The sequence below is a fragment of the Mustela erminea genome, chromosome 15 (assembly GCF_009829155.1).
Source record: "Mustela erminea isolate mMusErm1 chromosome 15, mMusErm1.Pri, whole genome shotgun sequence".
NCBI lineage: Eukaryota > Metazoa > Chordata > Mammalia > Carnivora > Mustelidae > Mustela > Mustela erminea.
The window spans coordinates 42,205,498-42,217,640 of NC_045628.1; the positions used below are offsets into that span (position 1 = coordinate 42,205,498).

General features: G+C 36.6%; 1 pseudogene; it reads left to right on the top strand.

The window, feature by feature from the left end:
• The first annotated feature begins 720 nt into the window (after positions 1–720).
• LOC116574070 lies at positions 721–1,473 on the top strand (annotated as a pseudogene).
• Positions 1,474–12,143: the final 10,670 nt, after the last annotated feature.

Here is a 12,143-nt window from a genome sequence, read left to right on the forward strand (position 1 = left end):
GACAAATAGAAAAAGAGAGGGGTGGACTGTTCCTCCACTTTTTGCAAGACATTTACCCTGTTTCCCATACATTCCCCATATTTTTGGTCAAGACCTTTTTTTTATATTAAAGGTCATGTTCAAATATCACTCTTTTAGTACTTTATTCTCTGGTATTCAGATGGAGTTATTACTCTTCTAATATCCCTAGAACTTTCTTTCCACTTCTCTTTTATCACATAGTTTGTCTTTTCATTGGAGTTTCCTGTGCTTTCCCACCTTTCCTACTGTATTATAGATGGTTTTTATGAAAAATCTTTGCCTAAATATCTTCATATCTCCATCAATCCAATGTGCATATAAATATGCCTATGAATATGTGTGGAACGAAGAATAAATTGCCAGATTTGAGCTGAGTCTAGCCAGCTATGCAGAGCAGCTGGTGGCCCTGGACCAGAGCCTGTGAGTGCCTCCTGGCATTTCAGTCCAAGGCCTGCAGAGGCCATTCCCATTCAGGGATGTCATCACTGGAGCAGGCACACTGAAGGTCTGGACCCTTTCAGGATGTTAATGCCATGTGGAGATGCATGTCTTTCTTCCTGACACTTAGGTCCAGGTAGTTTCCAGGTACAAGTGGTCTTGCCTGCCACAAATTCCCCTGCACTCTCCAGTGTACTTCCCTTTCTTCTAGGACCTCCAGAGTGAAGCACCTTATGAATAGGATTCTAACTTGGTTGGACCATGGAGCAGAATGCAGCAGATAGCAATAACAAAGCAGATTGTTAGACAGATTCAGCAGCAGGTCCAGGGGCATCCGTTAGTGATACAAGTCAGCATTAATCACTGGCCTGTTAATCACATCAACTGGCCAACCTAACATGGTCCAAACAGTCCCTTGCGGACAAGTCACATCATCACACAAGAACCTATATCTGGGACAAAGAATCTGTAGCAGATTTTGTTGGATCTGTAGAGATAAATCCAGCTCTGGGACAGGAACAGAGGACAAACGTTGCAGGTGCAGGGCCAACAGGACCCCACTCAGCGATCATCATTCAGCAGCCACAGGCAGCTTGCAGTGTGAGCCAGACACAAACATGGCTGCCGATCTCTGTCCAGGAGCAGCATGTAGCACAGACTGTTGAAGGGCAGACCATCTTCTATCAGCCAGTTGATGCAGATGGCTTCACTCTCTAGCAAGGCATGACCACCGTCTCAGCAGCCAGATTGACAGAGGCACAGACTGTTCAAACAGAGGCCAATACCAACAAACCAGCAGTGGGCAAGGGCCTTCCATCATAACTCTACTAGGGGCAGACTACATGATCAGTTCAGGAGGGATGGTAATTAATGTTGGCACCCGGAGGTGGCTCTATGCCTGCTATCCAAGAAATTCCTCTACCTGGGACAGAGGTGCTTGAAAAAGAGCCTCTTCATGTGAATGGCAAACTGCCCAACATCTTTGTAAGAGGAGGCAAGCCTAGGATGATCTAGAGGGAGAAAGGAAGTTCCTGCACCAGACATGCTATAGCACAGAAGTGTGGTGAAAACAGGCAGGATGATTATTCTCTCCAAAGAAAAAGGATTGTCCACCATTTGCAGGAGCCAACCAAATAATTAAACAAACAAACAAACAAACAAACAAAACAAACAAACAATGGTATAGATCATCCAAGTTTCTCACCCCAGGGATACTCAAAACCACATTCTTCCCTTTAGAGCAGAGCAGAGGCCATTCAGTTTTTAATAATGGTCACAGTATTATAATTGCAGCAACGTCTGGCAAATTGAAGTGGCAAACTTTTGTCTCACTCCTTCAGTCCAGACCTATTGCAGACTTTGGATAACATTGACATTTCACAGATTGGGATGAATCAAGGAACCCATGCCACCTTAACAGTACCACATGAGGACTTATGTTGACAGGGAATGCAGGCCACCAAATTCAATAAGAAAGAACCTTCTCAACCTAAACTGTAATCAGGGAAGTCTTAGCCCACTCATTCCCACAGGAATTTGGTTAAATAGCATCTGTCCTTCTGGTTGCGCAGTTCATTTTGGCTAATGGAACAGGCATGTTATATTCATGGATGGCTTCCAGATACAGAAATTCAATATTGCTACTTGGAAACAATAAATTCTCTGAGATTATAAATACTTACATACATTATCTACATACGTACATTACATCATACATGCATACATACTTACATATATATATTGTTTAACCAAGATTCTCAAAGACTGCTCTGAGAAACAGTAGTTTAGAATATGTTAAGAATTGTTAATGTCTGGCAGAGGGGTCCTGTGATAATTATGGTAGTATATATATTGAAAGTACATAGTGTAGAAATCATATAGGATTTATCAGACCCTCCAGTATTTTTAAATTTTGTGACTATCTAAGAGGGAGGTACAGTGTGCAGTACTTTCCAAAATTATTTAATGTAAAATCAGGTTATTTGTTTCCAGCATCTAATGGAACCAACTTTTCTGTGAAACACACTTTAGGGGCACTTGGGTGCCTCGGTTAGCTAGGTGACTGCCTTGCAATCAGATCATGATCCCAGAGTCCTGGATGGAGTCCCACATCTGGCTCTTCCCCCTCTGCTTCTCCCTCTGACTCTCTCCCCTCTCAAGGTCTCTCTCACTCTCTCTCTCTTAAATAAATAAACAAAATCTTTAAAAAGAAAAAAAGAGCGCCCTCAGAGAACAAAGGAATAAAACTTAAAGATTAAAATAAAAAAAAAAAAAAGAAAAAAAGAAATACAGTTTAAAGAATATCAACTTAAAATTTAATAATCTCTTTCTTATGAAATAAAACTTATACAACTTGCTCAGATACACATTAAAAATGACATTTTAAAAATAGTGTAATATTGGGGTGCCTGGGTGGCTCAGTGGGTTAAGCCACTGCCTTCGGCTCATGTCATGATCTCAGGGTCCTGGGATCGAGTCCCCCATCGGGCTCTCTGCTCAGCAGGGAGCCTGCTTCCTCCTCTCTCTCTCTCTCTGCCTGCCTCTCTGCCTACTTGTGATCTCTCTCTGTCAAATAAATAAATAAAATCTTAAAAAAAATAGTGTAATATTTGGTGAAAATAAGTATTGCAATATTTGATTTGATTTCTCTATATTACTGGTATTTTCACTATATTAATAATATATACTTGGAATATCATGGCTACTGGTTATTGCAGTTCCATAATTGTATCTTTGAAATAATAACTTTGATAAAGAAGATGTGGTATATATATATATATATATATATATATATATATATATATATATACACACACAATGTAATACTATGTAACCCTCAAAAGAAATGAAATCTTGCCATTTGCAATGATGTAGATGGAACTAGAGGGTATTATGCTGAGCGAAATAAGTCAATCAGAGAAAGACAATTATATGATCTCCCTGATATGAGGAATTGGAGAGGCAAAGTGGGGGGTTTGAGGGGTCGGGAAGAAAGAAATGAAACAAGATGGGATTGGGAGGGAGACAAACTGTAAGAGACTCTTAATCTCACAAAACAAACTGAGGGTTGCCATTGCCAGGGGTAGGGGGTAGGGAGAGGGTGGTTGGGTTATGGACATTGGGGAGGGTATGTGCTATGGTGAGTGTTAGGAAGTGTGTAAGTCTGATGATTCACAGACCTGTACCCCCAGGGGTTAATAATATATTATATGTTAATTAAAAGGAAGGAAGGAAGGAAGGAAGGAAGGAAGAAAGAAAAAGAGTTCCTACTTTATTTCAATTCTCTCCCACTTAAACTGATCATCCTTTACATACTGCTATCCATATTAATCCAAGAAGAGAGGAATACAACAAGGACTCTTTCACTGTGGATATTTGCAATGTTTAGTGTGGAGATTACTAAATAAATAGGTATATAAACTTAAAAAAGACAGATAAAAATAACATGTATTGGCAAAGTTGTGGAGAAAAAGGAACCCTTTTAAACTGTTGGTGGGAATGTAAATTGGCTTAGCTTATGAAAAACAGCATGGAGTTTCCTCAAAAATTAAAAATATAACTGCCATATTTTCAAATATTCCCACTTTGGGGTAGATATCCAAAGGAGATATATCTAAAGGAGTATCTTGAAGAGATATATACACTCCCATGTTCATTGCAGCATTATTATAATAGCCAAGTTATGGAAATGACCTAAATGTCCATTGCCTCATCTGTTAATTAGCAGACGAAGTAAGAGCAAATATGAAGTTTATTTCCAACTTTTAGGGCCAATATCAGATGTTGGTAATGTTAGATGTGGTCCAAAGAACCCCAAAGTCTCATAAATCTTACCAATCCAGTAAATAACTTCGTCTCCCAGAAAATAACCACAAAGGAGAAATAAAAGGAATGTAGAAATTTTGTACTCTAACTTCCTCTTTCCAGTAGGGTGGAGAGAAAGTCTTTTCTCCTATGTGGAAGTATAAATATGGTAGAATAAGCATTCCACTCAACCTGAAGCATTATTAGAACTGTAGTCTTCAGGGTCACTCAAATCTCTATTCTTCTTCAAGTCAGTTACTATATATAATTTCTTTTCCTTATTGGCACTTATAAGCATCTTGTATATAAGTTATAGTGTTTCTTTTTTAATATTCTTTCTTTGTTTCCACTTCTTTCTTCTAATTTCCTCCCATTTTCCTCCAATCTCATATATCCATTAAATTTCAGTCTTATTAGTCTCTTACCTTTCATTCTTTTTTTTTAAACATTTATTTATTTATTTATTTATTTGTTTGTTTATTTATTTATTTCACAGAGAGAGAGAGATCACAAGTAGACAGAGAGGCAGGCAGATAGAGGAGGGGGGAAGCAGACTCCCTGCTGAGCAGAGAGCCCAATGCAGGACTCGATCCCAGGACCCTGAGATCATGACCTGAGCCGAAGGCAGAGGCTTAACCCACTGAGCCACAGGTGCCTTTACTTTTCATTCTTTTCTGCAGCCAGCAATTACTGAAATTATTCATCTTATGGAATATATAGAAAATAAAATAAATATTTTTTGAGCCATTATGTTAAAAAATTGCTTAACCCCAAAGGTAACAGTTTCAGTGGCTACAACTGCCTTAAACCTAACTTCCACCTTGAAGGCTGAAATAATCAGTATTTTGGTACCCTTCTAATGCATTATTAGCACACTTATTTCCAATGACAAACTAGTTGGTAAATTTGGTCACATTTTATCATGGATTAATCTCATTGAAATCTTCAGATATCATCTACATGCTATCAGTTTCCAAATCTAGATCCTGAGACACAAACTTTCTTTAGAGTACCAGATCTATTTATACAGCCAATATTAATGTGTCCACTTAGATGTCTACCAGTAATCTCAAATTTAACCTTAACCAAAAATCTCCCCCCAAACCTCTTTCACCTACTTTAACTAAGCTAGAGTTTCTTAATCTCAACACCATTGACACTTTGTTCCAGAAAATTCTTTGTTGTGGGAGGCTGTCCTGTGCACTGTAGAATGCAGAGACCAACCTGAATTCTATCCTAGATGTTTGTGGCATCACCCTCAGTCATATCAACGCAATATTGTCAATGTCACCAGGTATGGAGAGGGCAAATTCACTCCTAATTGAGCACCACTTCATTAAAGTGGCCATATCAAAAAAATAAAAGCCATTTTAGAGTCCTCGATTTATATTACACCCATTATTTTTTCCCATTTTATTTCTTTTCAGTGTTCCAGCATTGATTGCTTATGCACCATACCTAGTGCTCCATGGAATACTTGCCCTCCATAATACCCACCACCAGGCTCACCCAACCCCCCACTCTCCTCCCCTCCAAAATCCTCAGTTTGTTTCTCAGAGTCCACAGTCTTTCATGGTTTGTCTCCCCTTCCAATTTGTGAGTAATAATTAATTTATTCAACAATTATTTTAGTCTTCACTGACACTAAATTGTTTAAGACTTTTGTCATCTCCTGTTGGACTGTTTCAATTGTCTCCCAGTCATCAACATTTTACCTTCTGAAATTTGCAAGGAATCATTGTCAGTTACATCAAAGTGGTGTTTCTAAAGCACAGAATTGATAAAGAGACTCAATTAAAAGCCTTTCAATAGTTCCTAATCACTAAGAGGATAAAGACCTAAACATGGCCTTTGTCCTAGAATATATGAAAGTCATATGATTAACCTCTCCACTGCCAATTAATTATAGCATCCTGAGGAAAACTGTAAAAGAATATACAGAAAAGACAAATATTGAAAACAGTAGTTTCATAATTTAAAAATATGATTAAAAAGCAAAAAAAAGTCTTCAGTAGTGTAGATGCTATAGAGAGATTGAGAAAACTAAGCTTGAAAAGTGTACATTACATTTATTAGATCATGTGATTTCCTTGAAGAGATGAGAGTAGAAGTGAGAATTTAGTTAAGGAATAAAAGCTGAAGAATGAACAGACTGTGAGACATGAAGAGGAGAAAATTCTTTCAGGGTGTTTGGATGTAAGAGAAAAATAAAGTTTTATATAATGCTGATTGTAGAGTGATGATTGATGGTGGTGCTTTGGGGTTTGAGATTAGAAATACTTGAACAGCTTTTGGGTCAAGAGTAATTAACAAAAAGGCCAAATAAGGCAGATAATCATCCCATTCATCAAAAATAGAATTGCAAGAGGATAATGAGTTGAAAGTTAGGAAAGATAATCTTTGTTCCATTCTGGAAATGTTGAGTTGAGACATTTGTGATATGTATGTTGGAAATGCCCAGGAAATATTTAACAGGGTGAATATATGGATATTCAACTTAGAGAAGAGGTCTGAGAACCATTAAGGTAAATATAGATATTTAAAGCTGTTTGTTAAAAAAAAATACCAATTGTCTATAGCCCTTATTTTCTATGGAAGAAGTATCTTTCCAATCTAAGGGTAATTTCTCCAATCAGGATTTGATTTTCAGCCCCTTTTGCTGTAACAAAACACTTGTTTGAATAGTGTTCATATCATATTATCTTTATCAGTTTTCATTTGTGTTTGTATTGCCTGTTTGGTATGGTAGAAAAAGTATGTGGCAAATTAAATACTATGATTGAGTTATATTACCTGAGAAGTCCTTTCTATTTTCTTTCTTGACTATTCAAGAAGCCCAAACACCTTTTGATGAACATTTTAATCAGAAGGTTCGAAACATGACTTAGAATGAGCCAAATGAAGTCTGAATAGATAGCTTAAACCCAGAGCAAAGAAAAAAACACTTATTTTTTATAACTATGATGTTAGAGTTACTTTGGGACCCAACATTGATTTTGAATATTAATAGCCAAAATGTCTGGGGGACTCAGATCATGGCTTTATCATGTGAAGGAATTTGTGGTAGCATAAGAACAGTCTCCACAGCAAGACAAAGGGTGAAATAGAATAATATTAAAATGCTTAAAATACTTAACTGGGGCTGTCCCAGTGCTGAAAAGTAGAAAAACAAGTGATAGAAGCTTTAAGACAGATTTAGGGAGGCATAGCAGAAGAGACTTCCCTTCTGTAATTCTTGGAACAGGCAGTTTCTCAGAATGGCAAGAGTTAATCTAGATAAAAGTTACAGCAGAAAAAAATTTCTGAAAAAGACTCAGAAATGTTTGAATGTCAAAAACATTAATTTATCAAAAATAAAAGAAATCATTACTCATAAGTAATGGAGTTATGACTTTTCAAAATTACATATTTAGCCATTTTGCAGAATTTTGCGTGTGTAAAGTTAGGAGGAGAACTGGTCCAAACTGAAAAGCATAAAATTTGGGGCGCATGGATGGCTCAGTCATTTAAGAATTCAACTCTTTTTTTTTTTTTTAAAGATTTTATTTATTTATTTGACAGAGAGAGATCACAAGTAGGCAGAGAGCCAGGCAGAGAGAGAAGGGGAAGCAGGCTCCCTGCTGAGCAGAGAGCCCAATGCGGGGCTCGATCCCAGGACACTGAGATCATGACCTGAGCCGAAGGCAGTGGCTTAATTCACTGAGCCACCCAGGCGCCCCAAAAATTCAACTCTTTATTTCAGCTCAGGGCATGATCTCAGGGTGTTGGGATCAAGCCCCACATCAGGCTCATGGAGCCTGCATCATATTCTTTCTCTCTCTCTCTCTCAAAAAAAAAAAAAAGAAAAAAGAAAAGAAAAAGGCATAAAATTTATACTATCCTTACATTTTTAAACAATTATTACATGCTTAGTGTATTCCAGGGACTGTACTAGGTTATAGAATTTAGAAGTAAATAGACCCATAAGGTCCTTGATCCCAACCCATGGATCATGCAGTAGATGAAGAAGGAAGTGCACTAAAAAAGTACTTATGCATTCAATCTGGGTGTTATAGAAAAAAATCAGGCTGTTCTATGAATGTATAACAAGATGACTTCATATGAACATATGAGTTGTAAACAACTGCCCATCAAACAATAACACTCTTAAACTAGGGCCTTAAGAGGGAATTAGAGTTAACGTGGTAAAATGAGAAGGTAATTCCAAGAGAAAGACATGAGGGGAAAAAAAAAACAAGAAATAGCCATACATATTTATGTATTTTAAATACATAAATAAGGTAATACAGAAACATAGGAATAGAGGATCAATGTGGTACCACATGAGGCCACTATTAGTATAATACACTGTAGTTTCATTTCGCAAATATTTTTTTAAGCACAGCTATGTGTCAGGAGCTGTGTTATAGTAATAAATAGTTTCTTCCATAGAGCTCCTCACATGACAACACATGAATAGACCTTTGATAATAATACCCTATATGCTTTACTGTACAGGTGTATAGATGTCTGGATAGCACCCTAGCATTTGGCATTCAAGAAGCCTTCCTAAAAAGGGAAGCATCTGAGCTAAGCTGTGATTATTGGGGAAAAACTGAAAGTTCGGAACAAGGTGAAATAATGATCACAGATATTATAGAAAATACATGGAAGTGCTCAGAAACAAAAAAAAGTATAAAAATTCATTTAGTTTATAATCCTGCAATATTAATTCTGAGGAGTAGTAGAAGGGAACAGAAGGCACATGAGTAAGTCACGAGAAATATTTTGAAAAATTTAGAATGCCCAGTCCATGGAACTTACCCTTTTTCGCTGAAGTTCAGGGGTACTCTGAAAAACTTCAAGAAGTTAAGTCAGATCTGCTATATAAAGAGCACAGTGTAGATACAGATTGTCATTTGTGGACAAAATAAACTTAAAGAGAGCAATTCAGAGTACTTGACAGAAAGCAATCACATTCCATGTTGTGCAGTTGCAATGAATATAATCAATCATCTACCCAGGATTCATTTCCCTTTTGCACTATTTCAACTATTCACCTTTTTATTTAAGAATCCTCCTTAAAAAAAAAAAAAAAAAAAAAAAAAAAAAAGAATCCTCCTTAAAGGGTGGCACAGTTAGTTAAGCCTCTGACCAAGAGTCAGAGGCTCTTGGTTTCGGCTCAGGCCCTGATCTCAGGGTCCTGAAATTGAGCCCCCAGTCAGGCTCAGCTTGGAGTCCACTTTAGATTCTCTCCTCCTCTACCTCCCCCTCCCACTTGCGCTCACTCTTTCTCACTCTCTAAAATACATAAATAAATAAATCTTAAAAAAATAAAAATAAAAATAAAAGAATGCCCCTTCCCCATGGATCTCAGTATAACCTGGAAAAGTTGACTACATCCCCAGCTGAGAAGAGAGGGCACAGCTGATTTAAATGAACCAATACTTTGTATTTCATGGAACAGACACTGATTGAGTACTGGGCATACACAGAATTATGTGACCATTCTTTCTGAAACTAATGGTTTTTCTCTAAGGGCATGTGTGAGAACCAGAACTGCTGAAGCCATTACATTAATATTAAATACACTAATACTAAAACATGATCATGCACAAAGAATCATAAATACAGCAGAGCCATAACTGAACCAAGTTTTGCCACAGCTCTGCTTAAAATTTAAGCCACTTTGTGTTGGTTTTGGTTACCATCAACAGGAACCATTCTAAATAACAAAACAAATGTATTTGGAGTCATCTAGATGATTCACAATTACATTTAGAACATTATTTATATCTTCTTTTAGAGGATCCTGTCTCTCTTTGCCCTCTATAGATTTTTAAGAATTATTACATTTTATAAAATCTGTGAAATTGAATAAGGCATGTTTAGGCATAAAGGGAAGCATTAACTTTCAATGTCCTTGCTTTAGCCTATTTTATCAGACCCTTAAAGTTATTTTTATATTGTTTTGGTACTTAATTTTTTATAGCATGTGAAAATGTATTTGTCTGCCAGGGCCCAGAGAGAATTACAGAGAAGGCTAACAGATGATTCTGTCATCACTCTAAATGTCATTAGCCTGGCAGTTCTCCAGAACAAACAGAAGTACATATATAAATGGGGGGAAAATTGGATGGTAATATAAATATTTTTGTAGTTATTTAATGATATCTAGTCACTTAACAAATAATCTTCTCTACATGCTTTATATTTAAAATGCAAACTAATATGAATGTTAAATGGTAGTTATTTTTCCTATGTACCATAATAAATATATTAACAATTAATGATTTGTATAGCACCCAGCACCAATGCAAGTTTTTATTCAAAAACTATGGTAAGTGACACATAATTTTAATTAGAAATGTTTACAAAAAAAAAAAAGCTACAACTTCCTAGTCTAACATTTCACTGCTTGAAAATATGTAACAATTGCACTTAGCATGGCAAATGATAATCAAGACCCTCTCTAAGAGCTAACAGTCTACTCTCCGGCCTTCAGCTATTTTCCTGCTTTCTTTATTCATTCATGATGCAGCCACACTGTGTAAAATTACAGTGTTTAAAAAGCCACACATTCATCTCCTTTGGTCATTTGTTTATCTCTCATTGCCTGAAAAGCTTTCCTTCCCACTTATTCTAACTGGTGAACTGCTTCTCATTTGCCAGCCTTAGCTCAGATTTTACTTTAATCAAGTCTCAATTTGACTCTCAAAGGTGGCAAAAGTAACACACTTATTTTGCTAACATTTAATAAGCTGGTAACACTATATGAGAAAATAATCTGACCAAACGCATTCCCATAATGCTTTGTATATATCATCATTATAACACTAAGTAACAGTGGTGGATTTACCACAACACAAATGAAATTTAAGACGCAGAGCCCCTCACTTGCATAGGCTCCTTTGAGGTGCCTCTACATGGCTTTTTATTTGTACCTTGTAACATTTTTCTTAAAGGGCACCCCCCAAAATTATATTACCTTCAGACCCAGACGTACACTCATTCCTCACATTGCCTCATACTTGTCTGAGAGATTTTCAATGATGAGGATCTTGTGTTTGCATGATTATTTCTTCAGTGATTATCACTCTTTCATAGAGAGCAGTGTCAATGAAGATTTTTATTTTATTTTATTTTATTTTATTTTATTTTAGATTTTATTTATTTATTTGACAGTAAGAGACAGAGAAAGAGGGAACAAAAGCAGAGGGAGTGGGAGAGGAAGAAGCAGCTTCCTGATGAGCAGGGAGCCCGATGTAGGGGATGCAGGGCTCAATCCCAGGACCCTGGGGTCATGACCCGAGCCAAAGGCAGATGCTTAATGACTGATCCACCCAGGTCACCCAATAAAGATATTTTAAATAAATCATATTATGACTTCATAATGGGGTTGGGTATAATAGTGGAAAAAACATGAGAGAAAGATGGAGGAAATTCCTTTCGGAAAAAAAAAAAAGAAAGAAAGAAAAGTTGGTATATTTACTTACCTGACATACTGAAAGATAGGCCCAGAAAATGCCATGTTAGTCCACACAGGTAGGAAGCTAATTTGACAACTAAGTTTTAATAAAAACACAGCTTCAAGTTTGAGGTAAACAAGGTTGACGAGTTCAGTTTTTCAGTTGTGTGGTTTCTGTTTAATAGACAAAAGCATTTTCACATATTTCAGATTTGGGGAAACCCTCCATAAAAGAATGGATTATTTGAGAGTATACCTTGGGGAAACAGGATGAAGTGATTTTTCTCTGACACTACTCTATTAATATCCATAATCTGCTTTCAGGAGCAAAATTATAAACTAGACCTTAGTTTCTATAATTCACATGTTCCCATATTTGTAGTGGAAGAGAAATTATGTTATTTGCTTATAAATATTCAAGGGTCAAGTTCAA